Below are 20307 nucleotides of genomic sequence, written 5' to 3'. Positions count from 1 at the left end.
GTAACTAAAATCTCCCTCCCTGGAACCATTCTGGTAACTTAGATCTAAGGAAGATGAATCAGAATATTTTCTAAATGATGAAAAGTTAGGAACTGTGAAGGGACAGAGAGATTTTGGGTTTCATGCACAGAAATCACTAAAAACTACTGGAATGAGAGAAAAGGGAATTAAAATGTCTAATGGATTGTCCGCCTTTATCTGAAGGGTGAAAGTAATGCTGCAGTTATATGCAACTCTGGTTACACATCATCTGAAGTGAGGTAAATAAAAGCAAAATACTGCAGATGCTGGAAATCTGAAATAAAAACAAGAAATGCTGGAAAGACTCAGCAGGTCTGGCAGCTTCTGTGGAGAGAGAAGCAGAGTTAATGTTTCAGGTCACTGACCTTTCATCAGAACTGACAAATGTTAGAAATGTAAAAGGTTTTAAGCTAGTAAAACGGGGGATGAGGCAAGAGATAACAAAAGATGTGTTTTTCTGGACAAGGTCACAGAGAATAACTGACCAGAAGGTCATGGAACAAAGGCAAACGGTATGTTAATGGTGTGATGAAAGACAAAACGTGTGAGGTGTTCAGTTCTGGGCAGCACATCTCAGGAAGGATATATCAGCTGTGCAGGAGGTACACTGAACATTCACCAGAATGATATCAGGACTAAAAGGGTTAAATTGTGAAGACAGGTCATATAGACTGGGCTTGTATTTCATTGTGTATGAAGATTAAGGGGTGATGTAATTCATGTAATAAAGAAGATTATAGGTTTTAAGAGGGTCGATAAAGAAAAATGATTTCCTCTGTTGGTGGAATGCAGAATAAGATGGCACAACATTAAAATTAGAGCTGGGCCATTCAGGGGTGCTGTCAGGGAGCACTTCTTCACACAAAGGATAGTGAAATCTGGAACACTGTCCCCCCAAAAAGCTGCTATGGATGGGGAGAAAAGGAAAATGTCAAAACTTGAGAGTGACATATTTTTATTGGGTAAGGTTACAGGGATATGTAATCAACACGGGTAAAGGTAGTTGTGATATGGATCAGTCATGATATAACTGAATAGAGGAACAGGCTCGAGGGGCTGAATGGCCTCCTCCCACTCATGTGTTCCTCTGTTTTACAAGATCACTGGGACTGATTCCCTGAGGCTCCTCTTATAATACCGAGACCGTCTACTCCTGACCATTATGGAGCAAGGGTTTTCAAGGTGGTCTGGACAGGACAACACCTCCCCTTCATAGACACATGATCCTGACTGTGAGGTGACGGTGCGTCTGGGAGAACGATGGGTGGACACAGTGTGTGTTGTTATTTTAATCATAATCTGAACCTCAAGAAACAAACTACCCTGAGGAGTGAAATAAGGCTCGTTATCTCCTGTTATCTGGGCTGTTTGAGCTGGACAAGGCCTGACCCAGCACTAACAGGACAGTATAAGTCCACTGGGAGATGACAGAAGGCTGAATTCAGACTCAAATACATCACTTTCATGAAATAATGAGTTGAGAAAGGGTTCATTAATAACCTTGTAGTAAAGAGGCCTCGAGGGAAGTGTAACCATTATATGGTCAAATTTTATATTGAGTTTTAAAGTAATTTAGTTTGGGACAATACTGGGGTCTTACGTCTAAACAAAGCAAACTTCGCAGGATGAGGGGCGAGTTGGCTAAAGTAGATTGGGACACTACATCAAAAGATATGATGGTTGATAAGCAATGGCTTGCATTTTAAGAATTAATACATAATTTGTAACAAATGTACAATCCTTTAAGTCACAGAAATCCCATAGAAAAAGTGGTCCAACCATGGCGAACAAGAGGAGTTAGAGGTAATATTAGATTGAAGGAAGAGACTTATAATGATCCCCAAAAAAGTGGTATGCCTGAGGATTGGATGGATTTTAGAATTCAGCAAAGCAGGATCAAGAAATTAATAAGGAAAAAAAAATCTGAGTGCAGATTAACAAGAGACATAAAAACAGATTGTAAATGTTTCTATACCTATAGAAATAGGAAGAGATTAGAGAAAGGAAATGTGGGCCCTTTGGAGAGAGACAGTTGAAATTAAAATGGGGAATAGGGAAACGGCAGAGACATTAAACAAATGATTTGTATCTGTCTTCATGGTGGAAAACACAAAAACATTCCAGAAATAGGAAACCAAGTGTCTCGAGAATGAGGAACTGAGAGAAATCAGTATAAGTCAAGAAATAGGAATGGAAAAATTAAAGGGACTAAGTGGCAACAAATCCCCCGGATCTGACAACCTTCATCATCAGGTTTTAAAAGAGGTAGCTGCAGAAATAGTGGATGCATTGGTTTTGATCTTCCAGAATTCCATAGATTCTATTGCAGTTCCCAAGGATTGAAAGGTAGCAAACATAACCTTGCTATTCAAGAAAGCAGAAAGAGAGAAAATGGGGAACTATCAACCAATTAGCCTCACATCAGTTGTCGGCAAAATGTTAGAATGTATTATTCGGGGAAATGGTAACAGGACACTGAGAAAATCATAATATGATTAAGCAGAGACAACATGGACTTGTGAAAGAGAAATCACGTTTAACAAATCTTGTAGTTTCTTGAGGATGTAACTAGTAAGGTGAATAAGGTGGAAGCAGTAGTTTATTTGGATTTTGAAGAAGCAAGAAGCATTTGATAAGGTGCCACACCAGAGGTTATTACACAGTTAGGACTCATGGGATTGAGTTAATATATTAGCATGGATTGAGATTGGTTAATGGACAGAAAGCAGACAGCAGGAATAAATTGGTCATTTTCAAGTTGGCAAGCTGTAACTCGTCGGGGAAAGTAGCTTGGGCTTCAGCTATTTACAATCTATAGAAATGGCTCAGATGAAGGGATTGAGTGTCATGTATGCAGGTTTGCTGATGATACAAAGTTAGGTGGGAAAGCAAGAAATGAGGAAGACAGAAAGAGGCTTCAGAGAGATACAGACAGGTTGGGTGGGTGAGTGGGTAAGAACATGGCAGATGGCTTACAATACGGTGAAATGTGAAGTTATCCACTTTGATAAGAAAAATGTTAAAAAAACAATTTTTAAAATGTATGTTGAGAAACTGAGAAATGTTTGCATTCAGAGGGACCTGGGTGTTGTTACGACCAAGGTGGGAGTAATGCACTGTTAATTCAGTCCCACTGCTTCACAGGTCACAGCGTATTAGTAAAGTTTCCCATCTACTAGAAATTAGCCAAATTAAACACTTTATTTATCCCCCAGAATAAAGCACACAAAACCAGATTTCTTCAAACAACAAAATTAACTATTTATTAATAAACTAAATCTTAAACAATAATGGGATGAATCAATGCATATATATATATAAAAAACTTCTTATTCTTCCCAAGCCTCACGCACACACACATATATTCAAAAATCAGTTAACTGGGGAGAAATAGTTTTTGGTGTTCAACTGTTTCTTCGGAATAATAATATTGTTGGTGGTCTGGTAGGATATTTCGAAATTGGTGAGGTGGCCCAGAGTTGAAAAGTCAGAAGCCACTCAAAGTCTCTCCAGGCAAGTTTGTTGAGCAGTCTGTGATGAGGAGATGGTCAAGGCAATTCGTCTCCAGTAGGCGTCACACAGATCTTTCAGCAAAAGGTGCAGCAACAGGTCTGCTTAAATTTTAAAGTAGCAGTCCAGCAATAGTAGCTTTCTTGAGATTTCAGGATCTCCCAAAAAGCACGAGTAACAGGAATCACTCTTGAGGCAGAGATTTTTCAGAAGCAATAGGAATTTGCTACCTTTAACAATGCAGGGCTTCCTCTCAGCAAAGGAGCCTTTCTCCACAGACAGCAGCAACTCCGCTTTCTCTGGGTCTTTTCCTCTCCAGGCAGAACACAGACACAACTCAAATGTGGAATTTTGTTCTCCAAGAGATGCCTTCTTTTCAGGGAGAGGTCTTTTTCCAGTCTGCCAAAAAACACAAGTCCCAGCCAGTTTGTTCTGCCTCCTGCCTGCCCAGCACTGATCTTTCACAAAGCAAAGTGAAATTGAACTCTTAACAATGTCACGTGACCTATCATTTTCCTTGCTGTTGTTGCTTGGAAACAAGTTGCCTTGCAGACTGTGCCCCACTCAGTTCAGCATTCAATTTTCTCAGTCTTGCAAAACACAGAACTCCAAGTTTTTTCCTTTGTTAAAAGCAAAGCACATGTAACAGTGTCCTTGTATATGAATCACAGGAAGCTAACATCGAGGGAAAGCGAGCAATTAGGAAAGCAAATAGTATGTTAGCTTTCGTTACAAAGGGATTGGGGTAGAAGAGTAAAGAAGTCTTACTACAATTATACAGGACATTGGTGAGGCCCCACCTGGAGCAGTGTGTGCAATTTTGGTCTCCTTGCTAAGGAATGACATACCACCATTGAGGGAATGCAATGAAGGTTCACCAGTCTGGTTCCTGGGATTGTTGTATTTATTCATGGTCTGTGGGTGTTACTGAAATGGCCAGCATTTATTGCCTATCCCTAATTGCCCCTGAGAAGGTGGTGGTGAGCTACTTCCTTGAATATAACTGAGTGTCTCGCTCAGCCATTTCATCGTGTAGTTCAGAGTCAACCACATTTCTGTGGGTCTGGAGTCAGACCAGATCGGGTAAGGACAGCAGATTTCCTTCCCTGAATTTTGGATTTTTAGGTGGATTTTTAGGACAATCCGTAGTTTCATGGTCACCAATATTGATCCTCGCTTTTTAATTGCAGTGGTGGGATTTGAATTCATGTCTCAGCATCATTAGTCCAGGCCTCTGGATTACTAGTTCAGTAACAGAACCACTCTGCTCCATCTCCTCCTGTGAGGAGAGATTGAGTAGATTAGACCTATATTCCCTGGGGTTTAGAAGGAGATGTGATCTGACTGAAACATCAATCCTTAAGGGATTTGGCAGGGTCGATGCTGAGAAAATATTTCCCCTGTCTGCGCAATCGAGAACACCAGGTCACTGTCTCAGGATAAGGGATAAGACATTTAGGACTAAAATGAAGAGAAATTTCTGCACTGAAAGGGTTGTGAATCTTTGGAATTCTCTTCCCCAGGGAGCAGTGGATGCTCAGTCATTGAGTATATTTAAGACAGAGATTGATAGATTTTTGGTTACTGAGGGAATTAAGGGATATGGGGATAGTGCGGGAAGGTGGAGTTGAGAAGATCAGCCATGATCTGGGTGAATGGCAGAGCAGGTTCGAAGGGCCGAATGGCCTCCTCCAGCTGCTATTTCTTATGTTCATTAAACCTCAGTCTGGTTCCTCTCGAGCTGCTGAGTGAGTGAATTAAATCTTTCTCGACAAATCACCAAGATACCAGATGACAAGTCATGACCGAAACATCATTTATTGGTTACAAATCACAACTTAGTTAAATCTGGACACACAGACACTTTATAAACATGTATAAACACATTTAAAATGTAATCAGAGTTATCCAGCAGTTCAGCACTAATAGGGAGAGTATTTCACAAAACAAGTAACAAAGATTAACCAGACGATTCAGTGATTGACTGTAAATCAACACTAATGGATGCTGAGTATTAATTACAGCAGGGACCGGAGTCTGAGCTTATAAATTGGTGAGTTTACTTGAAGAGTAATTCCTTCACTATCTGACATGTTAACAGTTGTGAACAGCCTGTCTATCCAACAGCTCCAGTCTACGAGTGCTTAGAAACACACAGAGCTTAAACAGCCTCATTCTTGAGCGAAAGAACAGACTTTCTCCTGTCAATATAGAGTTACAGGATTTGCCTGTGATCTGTTTATTGTTCATCTTTTGTTCAGTACATTTACTGAGTGGATTTAAATTGAAAATGAGGTTTGAAGACATAATGGTCTATTCACACATGAATGAGAGACGCTGTGGGCCAGACGCTCAGTCCAAGAAGAGCAACTGACATCAGAAATAAACCCCAACTGTCAGAATGAACATGGTTCAATCTGGATATGATTAACAGCAGCAACAGCAGAATCCAACCCCTGTAATTATCTGTGAACACGCTGGTGTCTCAGCAGATAGGATGGCCGAGTGAATCCCTTCCTGCACACGGAGCAGATGAATGACCTCTCCCCAATGTGAATGAACTGGTGCGACACCAGGTGGGATGACTGAGTAAATCTCTTCCCACATACGGAGCAGGTGAATGGCCGCTCCCCAGTGTGAACTCGCTGGTGTATCAGCCGAGTAGTTGAATCAGCAAATCCCTTCCCACACTCAGAGCAGGTGAATGGCCTCTCACCAGTGTGTACTCGCTTGTGTTTCACCAGCTTGGATGTAGTAGTGAATCCCTTCCCACAATGAGAGCAGGTGAATGGCCTCTCCCCAGTGTGAATTCGCTGGTGTGTCAACAGGTTCCATGACTGAGAGAATCTCTTCCCACACTCAGAGCAGGTGAACGGCCTCTCCCCAGTGTGAACTCGTTGGTGTGCGTGTAGGGAGGATAACTGAGTGAATCCCTTCCCACACTCAGTGCAGGTGAATGGCCTCTCCCCAGTGTGAACTCGTTGGTGTGTTCGCAGGGCGCATAAATTAATGTATCCCTTCCCACACTCAGTGCAGGTGAATGGCCTCTCCCCAGTGTGAATTCGCTGGTGTGCAAGTAGGGAGGATGACTGAGTGAATCCCTTCCCACACTCAGTGCAGGTGAATGGCCTCTCCCCAGTGTGAACTCGTTGGTGTACAAGTAGGGAGGATGAATGAGTGAATCCCTTTCCACACTCAGTGCAAGTGAATGGCCTCTCCCCAGTGTGAACTCGTTGGTGTGCGAGTAGGGAGGATGACTGAGTAAATCCCTTCCCACACTCAGTGCAGATGAACGGCCTCTCCTCAGTTTGACTGTGTCGATGAGTTTCCAGCTCAGACGTGTAATTTAATTCTTTCTCACGGTCCCCACATTTCCACAGCTTTTCCCCAGCGTTACTACACTTGTGTACCGACAGGCCAGCTGATCGGCTGAAGCCTCGTCCACACACAGAACACGTGTACGGTTTCTCCACACTTTTTGCTTCCATGATCAAAGGCCGATGATATTCAGATCCTGATGAATCGAGTGACTGTCACATCTTGAGGTGATGTTTGATTTTCCTGTCCGCAAATCCTCCCTTTCTAATACCCTGTAACATGAAGTTACAACAGGAAAAAGGGAGTGAGAGAGAACCCACAAAAACACAAAGACAAGTTGTGAAATTGAGCTGAATAAATCTGGTAATTTGTGGGACCAGAACAGAGAGTGGGCGGGGCTTCAGGGTCCCGGTGAGCAGGAGAGAAAATCATTGACTCATTAATTTTATTCTCACTCTGCACACAGGGGCTGGAGAACTGAACCCAGCCACAGTAGAGGGAGGGAGAAAACTGGCAGAGGAGGAAAGAAATGGTGCAGATGGTGTCATGGGTTTGGATTTCAGCACAGGGAGGAGGGAGAGTGTGTGGGACTGCGATTTACAGCTTTGGGGAAACAAGAGGAATAAAATGTTCCATAGGATCTCGAATTGTCTGTTCTGAATTTCTATCCTGTACTGACAGTGATGACTTTTATTACCTCCTTTTACAGGGGATTAGGAGAGGATTTACACACATTGATTTGATGCTCACTCTGCACACAGGGGCTTTCGCACCATCTCTCCTGAAGGTGCTGGGGTCACTGTTTACATCCCACTGAACTGGAAGAAAGAATATCTTATTAGATGATATTAAAGATAGTATTATATTATAATAATATAACGAGAGGCCGTTCACCTGCTCCATCTGTGGGAAGGAATTTAATCGATATCCAAAATGCTGAGACACCAGTGAGTTCACAAGTGACTGTAGCTGTTGCATTCTGTAATTATTGCTGCTGTTAATCACATCCAGGACTGAACCATATTCATTCTGACAGTGGGGTTTATATCTGCTGTGTTAATATTCTTTATAGCTGGGGTGGAGTTTAATATTCCAGCAATTGGTTTGAACAAAGAACAAAGAAAATTACAGCATAGGGACAGGCCCTTCGGCCCTCCAAGCCTACGCCGATCCAAATCCTCTATCTAAACCTGTCGCCTATTTTCTAAGGGTCTGTATCTCTTGACTTCCAGCCCATTCATGTATCTGTCTAGATACATCTTAAAAGACGCTATCGTGCCCGCATCTACCACCTCCGCTGGTAATGCGTTCCAGGCACCCACCACCCTCTGCGTAAAGAACTTTCCACGCATATCCCCCCTAAACTTTTCCCCTTTCACTTTGAACTCGTGTCCCCTTGTAATAGAATCCCCCACTCTGGGGAAAAAGCTTCTTGCTATCCACCCTGTCTATACCTCTCATGATTTTGTACACCTCAATCAGGTCCCCCCTCAACCTCCGTCTTTCTAATGAAAATAATCCTAATCTACTCAACCTCTCTTCATAGCTAGCGCCCTCCATGCCAGGCAACATCCTGGTGAACCTCCTCTGCACCCTCTCCAAAGCATCCACATCCTTTTGGTAATGTGGCGACCAGAACTGCACGCAGTATTCCAAATGTGGCCGAACCAAAGTCCTATACAACTGTAACATGACCTGCCAACTCTTGTACCCAATACCCCGTCCGATGAAGGAAAGCATGCCGTCTGCCTTCTTGACCACTCTATTGACCTGCGTTGCCACCTTCAGGGAACAATGGACCTGAACACCCAAATCTCTCTGTACATCAATTTTCCCCAGGACTTTTCCATTCACTGTATAGTTCACTCTTGAATTGGATCTTCCAAAATGCAACACCTCGCATTTGCCCTGATTGAACTCCATCTGCCATTTCTCTGCCCAACTCTCCAGTCTATCTATATTCTGCTGTATTCTCTGACAGTCCCCTTCACTATCTGCTGCTCCACCAATCTTAGTGTCGTCTGCAAACTTGCTAATCAGACCACCTATACTTTCCTCCAAATAATTTATGTATATCACAAACAACAGTGGTCCCACCACGGATCCCTGTGGAACACCACTGGTCACACGTCTCCATTTTGAGAAACTCCCTTCCACTGCTACTCTCTGTCTCCTGTTGCCCAGCCAGTTCTTTATCCATCTAGCTAGTACACCTTGGACCCCATGCGCCTTCACTTTCTCCATCAGCCTACCATGGGGAACCTTATCAAACGCCTTACTGAAGTCCATGTATCTGACATCTACAGCCCTTCCCTCATCAATCAACTTTGTCACTTCCTCAAAGAATTCTATTAAGTTGGTAAGACATGACCTTCCCTGCACAAAACCACAAATCCCTCAGTATCTTCTCCAGCAGCTTCCCTACCACTGACGTCAAGCTCACCGGTCTATAATTACCTGGATTTTCCCTGCTACCCTTCTTAAACAAGGGGACAACATTAGCAATTCTCCAGTCCTCCGGGACCTCACCTGTGTTTAAGGATGTTGCAAATATATCTGTTAAGGCCCCAACTATTTCCTCTCTCGCTTCCCACAGTAACCTGGGATAGATCCCATCCGGACCTGGGGACTTGGACACCTTAATGCCTTTTAGAATACCCAACACTTCCTCCCTCCTTATGCCGACTTGACCTAGAGTAATCAAACATCTGTCCCTAACCTCAACATCCGTCATGTCCCTCTCCTCGGTGAATACCGATGCAAAGTACTCGTTTAGAATCTCACCCATTTTCTCTGACTCCACGCATAACTTTCCTCCTTTGTCCTTGAGTGGGCCAATCCTTTCTCTAGTTACCCTCTTGCTCCTTATATATGAATAAAAGGCTTTGGGATTTTCCTTTACTCTGTTTGCTAAAGATATTTCATGACCCCTTTTAGCCCTCTCAATTCCTCATTTCAGATTGCGCCTACAATCCCGATATTCTTTCAAAGCTTCGTCTTTCTTCAGCCGCCTAGACCTTATGTGTGCTTCCTTTTTCCTCTTAGCTAGTCTCACAATTTCACCTATCATCCATGGTTCCCTAATCTTGCCATTTCGACCCCTCATTTTCACAGGAACATGTCTCTCCTGCACGCTAATCAACCTCTCTTTAAAAGCCTCCCACATATCAAAAGTGGATTTACCTTCAAACAGTTGCTCCCAATCTACATTCCCCAGCTCCTGCCGAATTTTGGTATAGTTGGCCTTCCCCCAATTTAGCACTCTTCCTTTAGGACCACTCTCGTCTTTGTAACTTTGTAACTTTTACTCTTCAAATCCCTTTGGGCTATTCGCAGGGTTTTGTGGGATGAAACCAAACAGTGATTTACTTGTACTTTTGGCAATTTTGTATATTATATTCACTGCTCACAATGAGATCTGTTCTACATTGGGAAGAGCAAACACAGATAGGGTGATCACTTTGAGAACCATCTCCATTCAGTCTGCAAGCATGTTCCTGAGTTTCCAGTCACTTCCCATTTTAATTCTCCGTCCCACTCCCACTCTGATCTCTCTGTCCTCGGCCTCCTGCCCTGTTCCAATGGGAGCTCGAGGAACAAGACTTGACAACCTTCCGGACTCAACATTGAGTTCCGCAGTTTCTGTAACAGAGAGTTGTCGGGATCAGGAACGCCCCACCTGAAAAAGGTGGTTGAACCTGATTCTATCAGTCATTTTAAAAGGGAGTTGACAGGTATTTGAGAATGAGGGACTTACAGGCTTACAAACACCAAGTGGGTGTGTGGGACTAAACACAACTGCTCTTTCAAAGGACCAGCACAAGCACAAAGGGTTAAATGGCCTCCTTCTGTGCTGTAAGTTTCTATGATTCTAGGAGTTGGCCATTTAGACCCTCGAGCCTGTTCCACCAGGCAATGAGATCATGGCTGATCTGTGATCTAACTCTATATACCTGACTTTGTCCCATTTCCATTAATACCTTTGGTTAACAAAGATCTATCAATGTCAGATTTAACATGAACATTGATCTCGCATCAACTGCTGTTTGTGGAAGAGAGTTTCAAATTTGTACCACCTTTTGTGTGTAGAAATGTTTCCTAACTTCACTCCTGAAAGGTCTGGCTCTAACCTTTACTCTACATCTCCGAGTTCGACACTCCAGAACATCCAGCCCATGGGCCAGAATCCAGCCTGCCAATGGTATCCATCGGACCTGCCAAAACATTCAGTGACTGACAATGATTACAGCTCCTTTACCAACATGGCGGAGACACCTCACTGCACATGTCCTCCTTTACCAAGATGACAGACAAGCTTCAGTACCTGATATTTTGGCTCCTTTACTAAGATGGCGGTGCCCGGGCTGAGCTGCTTCTCTGCCGGCGCTTCCCGCCCAAACTCCATATCTAGTGCAGCCTTCCCGGCCGTGAGCTCAGGACCCAGGCCAAGCACTGGCTCTGCCTGCGTACAGACTCGGCCTGGGCCTCAGGCTCTTCATCACCGTCTGAGGAGGTGCAGGCCCAGCAGCAAGATGCAGTGGTAACCGTGCCCCGGGAGCAGGCTGCCGTGGTGACCGGGCCCCGGGAGCAGGCTGCCGTGGTGACCGGGCCCCGGGAGCATGCTGCCGGGATGACCGGGCCCTGGGAGCGGAGCAGAGAGACAGAGGCCGACAGAGGCAGGCAGAGAGACAGAGAGAGCGGGGGAGAGGGCGAGAAAGCGGGGGGGGAGTGCGAGAGAGCGGGGGGGGGGGGGGGGGAGTGCGAGAGAGCGGGGGGGAGAGCGAGAGAGCGGGGGGGAGAGCGAGAGAGCGGGGGGGAGAGCGAGAGAGCGGGGGGGAGAGCGAGAGAGCGGGGGAGGGAGCGGGGGAGGGAGCGGGGGAGGGAGCGGGGGAGGGAGCGGGGGAGAGAGCGGGGGAGAGAGCGGGGGAGAGAGCGGGGGAGAGAGCGGGGAGAGAGCGGGGGAGAGAGCGGGGGAGAGAGCGGGGGAGAGAGCGGGGGAGAGAGCGGGGAGAGAGCGAGAGAGCGGGGGAGAGAGCGGGGGAGCGGGGGAGAGAGCGGGGGAGAGAGCGAGAGAGCGGGGGAGAGAGCGAGAGAGCGAGAGAGCGGGGAGAGAGCGAGAGAGCGGGGGAGAGAGCGAGAGAGCGGGGGAGAGAGCGAGAGAGCGGGGGAGAGGGAGAGAGCGGGGGAGAGCGGGGAGAGAGCGGGGAGAGAGCGGGGGAGAGAGCGGGGGAGAGAGCGGGGGAGAGAGCGAGGAGAGAGCGAGGGAGAGAGCGAGGGAGAGAGCGAGGGGAGAGAGCGAGAGAGAGCGAGGGAGAGCGGGAGCGAGGGAGAGAGGGGAGAGAGAGCGAGGGAGAGAGCGGGGAGAGAGCGGGAGAGAGCGGGGAGAGAGCGGGGAGAGAGCGGGGAGAGAGCGGGAGAGAGCGGGGAGAGAGCGGGGAGAGAGCGGAGAGAGCGGAGAGAGCGGGGAGAGAGCGGGGAGAGAGCGGGGGAGAGAGCGGGGAGAGAGCGGGGAGAGAGCGGGGAGAGAGCGGGGAGAGAGCGGGGAGAGAGCGAGAGAGCGGGGGAGAGAGCGGGGAGAGCGGGGAGAGAGCGAGAGCGGGAGAGAGCGGGAGAGAGAGCGGGGGAGAGAGCGAGAGCGGGGAGAGAGCGAGAGAGCGGGGAGAGAGCGAGAGAGCGGGGAGAGAGCGAGAGCGGGGGAGAGAGCGAGAGAGCGGGGGAGAGAGCGAGAGAGCGGGGGAGAGAGCGAGAGAGCGGGGGAGAGAGCGAGAGAGCGGGGGAGAGAGCGAGAGAGCGGGGGAGAGAGCGAGAGAGCGGGGGAGAGAGCGAGAGAGCGGGGGAGAGAGCGAGAGAGCGGGGGAGAGAGCGAGAGAGCGGGGGAGAGAGCGAGAGAGCGGGGGAGAGAGCGAGAGAGCGGGGGAGAGAGCGAGAGAGCGGGGGAGAGAGCGAGAGAGCGGGGGAGAGAGCGAGAGAGCGGGGGAGAGAGCGAGAGAGCGGGGGAGAGAGCGAGAGAGCGGGGGAGAGAGCGAGAGAGCGGGGGAGAGAGCGAGAGAGCGGGGGAGAGAGCGAGAGAGCGGGGGAGAGAGCGAGAGAGCGGGGGAGAGAGCGAGAGAGCGGGGGAGAGAGCGAGAGAGCGGGGGAGAGAGCGAGAGAGCGGGGGAGAGAGCGAGAGAGCGGGGGAGAGAGCGAGAGAGCGGGGGAGAGAGCGAGAGAGCGGGGGAGAGAGCGAGAGAGCGGGGGAGAGAGCGAGAGAGCGGGGGAGAGAGCGAGAGAGCGGGGGAGAGAGCGAGAGAGCGGGGGAGAGAGCGAGAGAGCGGGGGAGAGAGCGAGAGAGCGGGGGAGAGAGCGAGAGAGCGGGGGAGAGAGCGAGAGAGCGGGGGAGAGAGCGAGAGAGCGGGGGAGAGAGCGAGAGAGCGGGGGAGAGAGCGAGAGAGCGGGGGAGAGAGCGAGAGAGCGGGGGAGAGAGCGAGAGAGCGGGGGAGAGAGCGAGAGAGCGGGGGAGAGAGCGAGAGAGCGGGGGAGAGAGCGAGAGAGCGGGGGAGAGAGCGAGAGAGCGGGGGAGAGAGCGAGAGAGCGGGGGAGAGAGCGAGAGAGCGGGGGAGAGAGCGAGAGAGCGGGGGAGAGAGCGAGAGAGCGGGGGAGAGAGCGAGAGAGCGGGGGAGAGAGCGAGAGAGCGGGGGAGAGAGCGAGAGAGCGGGGGAGAGAGCGAGAGAGCGGGGGAGAGAGCGAGAGAGCGGGGGAGAGAGCGAGAGAGCGGGGGAGAGAGCGAGAGAGCGGGGGAGAGAGCGAGAGAGCGGGGGAGAGAGCGAGAGAGCGGGGGAGAGAGCGAGAGAGCGGGGGAGAGAGCGAGAGAGCGGGGGAGAGAGCGAGAGAGCGGGGGAGAGAGCGAGAGAGCGGGGGAGAGAGCGAGAGAGCGGGGGAGAGAGCGAGAGAGCGGGGGAGAGAGCGAGAGAGCGGGGGAGAGAGCGAGAGAGCGGGGGAGAGAGCGAGAGAGCGGGGGAGAGAGCGAGAGAGCGGGGGAGAGAGCGAGAGAGCGGGGGAGAGAGCGAGAGAGCGGGGGAGAGAGCGAGAGAGCGGGGGAGAGAGCGAGAGAGCGGGGGAGAGAGCGAGAGAGCGGGGGAGAGAGCGAGAGAGCGGGGGAGAGAGCGAGAGAGCGGGGGAGAGAGCGAGAGAGCGGGGGAGAGAGCGAGAGAGCGGGGGAGAGAGCGAGAGAGCGGGGGAGAGAGCGAGAGAGCGGGGGAGAGAGCGAGAGAGCGGGGGAGAGAGCGAGAGAGCGGGGGAGAGAGCGAGAGAGCGGGGGAGAGAGCGAGAGAGCGGGGGAGAGAGCGAGAGAGCGGGGGAGAGAGCGAGAGAGCGGGGGAGAGAGCGAGAGAGCGGGGGAGAGAGCGAGAGAGCGGGGGAGAGAGCGAGAGAGCGGGGGAGAGAGCGAGAGAGCGGGGGAGAGAGCGAGAGAGCGGGGGAGAGAGCGAGAGAGCGGGGGAGAGAGCGAGAGAGCGGGGGAGAGAGCGAGAGAGCGGGGGAGAGAGCGAGAGAGCGGGGGAGAGAGCGAGAGAGCGGGGGAGAGAGCGAGAGAGCGGGGGAGAGAGCGAGAGAGCGGGGGAGAGAGCGAAAGAGCGGGGGAGAGAGCGAGAGAGCGGGGGAGAGAGCGAGAGAGCGGGGGAGAGAGCGAGGGAGCGGGGGAGAGAGCGGGGGAGCGTGGGAGAGAGCGGGGGAGAGAGCGAGAGAGCGGGGGAGAGAGCGAGAGAGCGGGGGAGAGAGCGAGAGAGCGGGGGAGAGAGCGAGAGAGCGGGGGAGAGAGCGAGAGAGCGGGGGAGAGAGCGAGAGAGCGGGGGAGAGAGCGAGAGAGCGGGGGAGAGAGCGAGAGAGCGGGGGAGAGAGCGAGAGAGCGGGGGAGAGAGCGAGAGAGCGGGGGAGAGAGCGAGAGAGCGGGGGAGAGAGCGAGAGAGCGGGGGAGAGAGCGAGAGAGCGGGGGAGAGAGCGAGAGAGCGGGGGAGAGAGCGAGAGAGCGGGGGAGAGAGCGAGAGAGCGGGGGAGAGAGCGAGAGAGCGGGGGAGAGAGCGAAAGAGCGGGGGAGAGAGCGAAAGAGCGGGGGAGAGAGCGAGAGAGCGGGGGAGAGAGCGAGAGAGCGGGGGAGAGAGCGAGAGAGCGGGGGAGAGAGCGAGGGAGCGGGGGAGCGGGGGAGAGAGCGGGGGAGAGAGCGAGAGAGCGGGGGAGAGAGCGAGAGAGCGGGGGAGAGAGCGAGAGAGCGGGGGAGAGAGCGAGAGAGCGGGGGAGAGAGCGAGAGAGCGGGGGAGAGAGCGAGAGAGCGGGGGAGAGAGCGAGAGAGCGGGGGAGAGAGCGAGAGAGCGGGGGAGAGAGCGAGAGAGCGGGGGAGAGAGCGAGAGAGCGGGGGAGAGAGCGAGAGAGCGGGGGAGAGAGCGAGAGAGCGGGGGAGAGAGCGAGAGAGCGGGGGAGAGAGCGAGAGAGCGGGGGAGAGAGCGAGAGAGCGGGGGAGAGAGCGAGAGAGCGGGGGAGAGAGCGAGAGAGCGGGGGAGAGAGCGAGAGAGCGGGGGAGAGAGCGAGAGAGCGGGGGAGAGAGCGAGAGAGCGGGGGAGAGAGCGAGAGAGCGGGGGAGAGAGCGAGAGAGCGGGGGAGAGAGCGAGAGAGCGGGGGAGAGAGCGAGAGAGCGGGGGAGAGAGCGAGAGAGCGGGGGAGAGAGCGAGAGAGCGGGGGAGAGAGCGAGGAGAGCGGGGGAGAGAGCGAGAGAGCGGGGGAGAGAGCGAGAGAGCGGGGGAGAGAGCGAGAGAGCGGGGGAGAGAGCGAGAGAGCGGGGGAGAGAGCGAGAGAGCGGGGGAGAGAGCGAGAGAGCGGGGGAGAGAGCGAGAGAGCGGGGGAGAGAGCGAGAGAGCGGGGGAGAGAGCGAGAGAGAGAGCGAGAGAGCGGGGGAGAGAGCGAGAGAGCGGGGGAGAGAGCGAGAGAGCGGGGGAGAGAGCGAGAGAGCGGGGGAGAGAGCGAGAGAGCGGGGGAGAGAGCGAGAGAGCGGGGGAGAGAGCGAGAGAGCGGGGGAGAGAGCGAGAGAGCGGGGGAGAGAGCGAGAGAGCGGGGGTGAGAGCGATTCTGGGTACTGCCTGTGCGCAGTTTGCAAGTTCTCCCTGTGACCGCGTGGCGTTTCGCTGGGTGCTCCGGTTTCCTCCCACAGCCAAAGATTTGCAGGTTGATAGGTAAGTTGGCCATTGTAAATTGCCCCTCGTGTAGGTAGGTGGTAGGGAATATGGGGTTACTACAGGGTTAGTATAAATGGGTGGTTGTTGGTCGGCACAGACTCGGTGGGCCAAAGGGCCTGTTTCAGTGCTGTATCTCTAAATAAAATAAATAGAGAGAGCAGGAGACAGGGAGAGTGTGAGAACAACATCTCTCCTCACAAATGGAATCTATATGGAATTCTCTGCATCGCTACATCAAGTGTGCAGGTAGACAATGTCTACGACTGCAAGCAAAAACCATGCCAGGTTACTCACTAAATCAGTGTTCAACGTAACGTTGGGAAAGTAAGTTAATACATTAGTTTCCTCATTTAAAGCTTATTCACAAAAATGCACATTTTTGTTATTTTGATGAACAGTCAAATAAATTTCTAACACCTTTACCTTTCTGAACGTTGCTCACCTCTGGCCCCCTATGCAGGACAACATTTTGAATGTAGCCCCTCATGCAAAAAGACTGGACACTCCTGATCTATACTATCAGTTCTAACATCCTGAAAATTTCCAGGTTGTCAGAGGGGAAAGAGAGAGGCAATATATGCTTAATGGCACAGATCCAGAGTGTGCAGGGACAGAGAGACCTGGGGGTTCATATGTATAGATCATTGAAGGTGGCAGGACATATTGAGAACAGTTAGCAAAGAATATGGGATCTTGGGCTTGATAAATAGAGGTATTGAGTGCAAAAGCAGGGAAGTTAAGGGAAACTTTTATAAAACTCTGGTTCAGCCACAACTAGAGTATTACATCCAGTTCTGATCACCACACTTTAGGAAGGATGGGAAGGTCCTTGAGAGGGTGTAGAGGAGATTTACCAGAATGTTTCCAGGGATGAGGGAATTTAGCTACAAGGTTAGGTTGGAGAAGCTGGGATTGTTCTCCTTGGAACGCGGGACTGGGAGCTTCTTATTGGGGGTGTTGAGGCCGACACCGGCTGTTTCTGAAGCCTCCCTGCACATCCACCAGCTTCATTCCTCCCCTGCACTCAGCGATTGCTCACCCACTGAGGATCTGACACGACTGCTTCCGTCCAGCTCGAGCACCTTCACTGCCTTTGATTCTGTGAGCAACTCGTGCAATGAAACAAAAGCAAAGTCCTGCAGATGCTGGAAATCTGAAATAAAAGGAGAAAATGCTGGAAATACTCAGCAGGTCTCTGTGAAGAGAGAAACATATTTAATGTTTCAGGCACATCAAACAGCCAGTGCCTGCAGCCTGGAACTCGGAGTGGGAGAGGGAGGAAGAATGAGGAGAGACAATATAGTCCAACATTCACAGCAACCTACAATCCACCGACATTACCGGGATAGGGAGACAGAGTTTAGAAACACTCAGCAACACGACTCCAGTAAAAGATCCCAGGAGGAAAAGGGGGATCAGTGTGTGTACCTGCCCTGATATCCCCCTCCCCAGGCCTGTCAGTCAAACCCCCCACTCCTCCCAGTCCACAGCTCAGCCTAGCAGCTTCCTGCACCTTGAGCCAGCCCTGCCCAGGTGTGGCCGAGTCCAAGGGGAGTCTTTGTGGAACCAGGGAGTGGGGGAGGGGGGGACCTCCTGCCCTGTGCTGTGTCCCAAATGGTTCCTCCCTCCCTCAGGCCCCTTTATAACTGAGCTCAGTTTCCCGCAGCTGCCGCCCGCTCGGTGCAAACACAGGACCGGGAGTTTGTTATCGGGGGTGTTGAGGCCTACACCGGGTGTTTCTGAAGCCTCCCCGCCCACCAGCCGCCACTTACCGGCTGCAGAAGCGACTCACAAGGGTCTCTCCGCGGCCTTCGAACAGTGATCCGCAATGCGCCTGCGCACCCGGGACTTAACCTCTGAGCTCACAATATCCAGTTGATTGACTGCAACTCCGGACCAATAGGAAAAGGGGCGGGACAGGAGGACAGATTCTGCGCAGTTCCTCCCTCATTTGCTTCTCTTTGAAAGCCCGAGGATGAATCCATCAGCATCCGGGACCTGTCAGCCCGCAGCTCCATTAGTTCCTTTTCATAAAACTGTCTCATTCCCTTTGAAATGTTTCAATTAAACCTGCCTCCACCACACTCTCAGACAGTGCATTCCACACATTAACCACTCGCTGGGTGGAAAAGTTTTTCCTCATGTTATTTTTGTTTCTCTTCCCAATTACTTTAAATCTGTTCCCTCGCGTCCTCCATCCTTTCACCAGTGGGAACAGTTTCTCTCCATCTACTCTCTTTGACCTGATGCCATGAGACATCATGGGGTCCGGAGCCCATGCTGAGGACGTCTCGGGCAACTCCCTCCTGACTGTATACACTGTGCCGTCACCTCTGCTGGGTCTGTCCTGCTCGTGGGACACCTGGGGATGGTGATGGCAGTGTCTGGGACATTGTCTCTAAGGTATGATTCTCTGTCCAGACCTCTCGTGATTTTGAATACCTCGATCACATCACCTCTCAGCCTTTTCAAGGAAAACAGCACCCTTTTTCTTTATCGTAATCTCTACCTCTTTTATAATCCAGGGAGCTCTGGATTTACCTGCCCTCCGTTTCCACTTCGAGGGAACATATGTTGACTGTGCCCGAACTCTCTCTTTTTTGAAGGTAACCCATTGTTCAGCTGTCAGGTTTCCTGGCAACTTTTGAATCTCATTTATTCAGCCAGCTCCATTCTTACCCCATTGAAGTTGTCTTTCCCCAGTTAATTACTCTTACTCTGGATTGTTCTTTATCCTTTTCTATGGTCAGTCTAAATCTTATGATACAATGATCAATCTCCCCGACATGCTCCCCTCCTGATAATTGATCGACCTGGCCCACCTCATTCTCAAGAACCAGGTCCAGAAGTGCCTCCTTTCTCATTGGACTAGCAACATACTGTTGTGGATAATTTTCCTGAACAACTCTCGGAACACTGGTCCCTCACTGCCCTTTACACTACTACTATCCCACGATATGTTTGAATAATTAAAGTCCCCCATTGGAACTACCGATAATTTTTGCACCTCTCTGTAATTCCCTTGCATTTTTTCTCCTCCACGTTCTTCCCACTCACTGGTGGCCTGTGGACAACACTGAGCAATGTAAATGCATCTTTTTTGTTCCTTCGTTCCAGCCAAATTGATTCTTTTATCGACACCAATGGGACATCCTTTTTCTCCAACACGGCAATGTTCTCATTTATCAATACTCCACCGCCCCTTTCCCTTTCTTTCCTGAACACCTTGTATCCAGGAATATTTAACACCCAGTCCTGCCCTTCTTTGAGCCAGGTCTCTGTTCTTGCCACAACATCATATTTCCACATGGCAATCTGCACGTGTACCTCACCAATCTTATTAACCACACTCTGTGCATTCACATACATGCACATTAACCCTGATTTAGACTTTATTACTTTATCCCTGACTCTGACCCCACCTTATAACTTGCTATTCCCTACTCCAGTGCTAACTATCTCTCCCAGTATTCTGTGCACCTTGGTGTTCCGGTCTGATATTTTTCCCTGGTTCCCATACCCCTGACAAGTTACCAGTTTTGCTTCCCTCCAATCGGAACTCCCTCTCAGGTTTCCATCCCCTTACCAATCTAGTTTAAACCCTCCCCAACAGCACTAGTAATCTCCCTGTGAGGATGTTAGTCCCAATGCTGCTTCGATGCAACCCGTCCATCTTGTATGGGTCCCACCTGTCCCAGTGCCTCAGAAATCTGATGCCCTCCCTCCCACACCAGTTCTCCAATCACCTGTTCAATCAGTCAATTCTCCTATTCCTATGCTCACTTGCACATGGGAGTGGGAGTAATCCTGAGATAACTGCTTTTGAGGCCCTGCTTTTTTAATCTCCTTCCTCGTTTCCTAAAATTTGTTCTCAGGACCTCATTTACCCTTTCCATCTATGTTAATGGTGCCAACGTGGACCACGACCTCTGGCTGTTCACCTTCCCCCAGATAAATGTCCTGTAGCCGTTCCGTGACATCCTTGATCCTGGCACCAGGGAGGCAACACACCATCCTGGAGTTCGATCTACAGCTGCAGAAAGACTTCTGTGTTCCCCTGCCTAATGAATGCCCCATCACGACTGCTCTTCCACTCTTCCTCCACCCCTCCTGTGCAGCTGAGCCACCTGACAAACGTGGCTCTGTCTGCACTCCTCTGAGGAACCATCACGCTCACCAGTATCGAAAATGGAAAGCTGATTAGCAAGTGAGATCATATCAGGGGACCCCTGCACTACCTGTCTGGTTCTCTTAGACT

At 50.6% G+C, this 20307-nt stretch overlaps 1 pseudogene; it reads right to left on the bottom strand.

Moving 5' to 3' along the window:
• LOC137348836 (zinc finger protein 420-like) overlaps positions 1–17186 on the bottom strand; it is a 101440-nt pseudogene extending 84254 nt beyond the window's left edge.
• Positions 17187–20307: the final 3121 nt, after the last annotated feature.

Source organism: Heterodontus francisci, chromosome 34 (genome assembly GCF_036365525.1).
Source record: "Heterodontus francisci isolate sHetFra1 chromosome 34, sHetFra1.hap1, whole genome shotgun sequence".
Taxonomy (NCBI): Eukaryota; Metazoa; Chordata; class Chondrichthyes; order Heterodontiformes; family Heterodontidae; genus Heterodontus; species Heterodontus francisci.
The sequence above is the reverse complement of the archived record's forward strand: the minus strand, read 5'-3'. Positions and strand labels throughout refer to the sequence as shown.